Below are 777 nucleotides of genomic sequence, written 5' to 3' on the forward strand. Positions count from 1 at the left end.
GGCGGCGGCGGCGGCGACGACGACGACGATTATTACAACGGCGGGAGGAAAGAAGAGGGAACGAGGTGGGCGGGAAGGGAGATGGGGAGACAGAGGCGAGGAAAACGGAGCGGAGCACACGCACGATACGCACGGTCTGGATGTCGCGCTGCCGAACGTGGAACCACGTCCGGGCACGGGGGGAATCGTACAGCGTGCGGTGTGCTGGCGCGATCCCGGTGTGTGCACGCACAGTGTTGCGCACCCGCCGCACACAATCGCACACACACACACACACACATACACACACAACGCACGCGCGCGTAAGTACGGGTTGCATGATTATATATTGAGGCATTCAGCTCAAGTTCGACCAATAAACATATACAGTGTATAATTTTGAACAATAATTCCAATAATATTCAACTGTGCAAGTTAGTTTGAATATAGACGGACAAGCTAATTTCTACTCGATAAAGCACAAATCTGATTAGATTCATGCAACGCGCTTTTGCCTTGTCGTCGAGACATCTTGTGCGTAAAATTACATTCGCAGTATTGAAGCTCGTGATCGACCTTCGAGAAAGCGCCAGTTAACCCTTGAAAGCCCGATTTCGCGTCGATTAACTTCGGTCGTAGTTTAACTGATTCTTTATCTCTTTACTGTTCTAGTTTCAGAAAGGAACAAAGAGTCAGTTAAGCTGAGGCTAAAGTTAATTAAGAAAGTTAACCGCCTTAAAGCAATTATCCGTAAAACTGTACAGAATGTGTTGCAAGAAAATGGAATACATTTAACAC

This window comes from Wasmannia auropunctata, unplaced genomic scaffold (genome assembly GCF_000956235.1).
Source record: "Wasmannia auropunctata unplaced genomic scaffold, wasmannia.A_1.0 LD336038.1, whole genome shotgun sequence".
In the NCBI taxonomy this organism is placed as follows: Eukaryota; Metazoa; Arthropoda; class Insecta; order Hymenoptera; family Formicidae; genus Wasmannia; species Wasmannia auropunctata.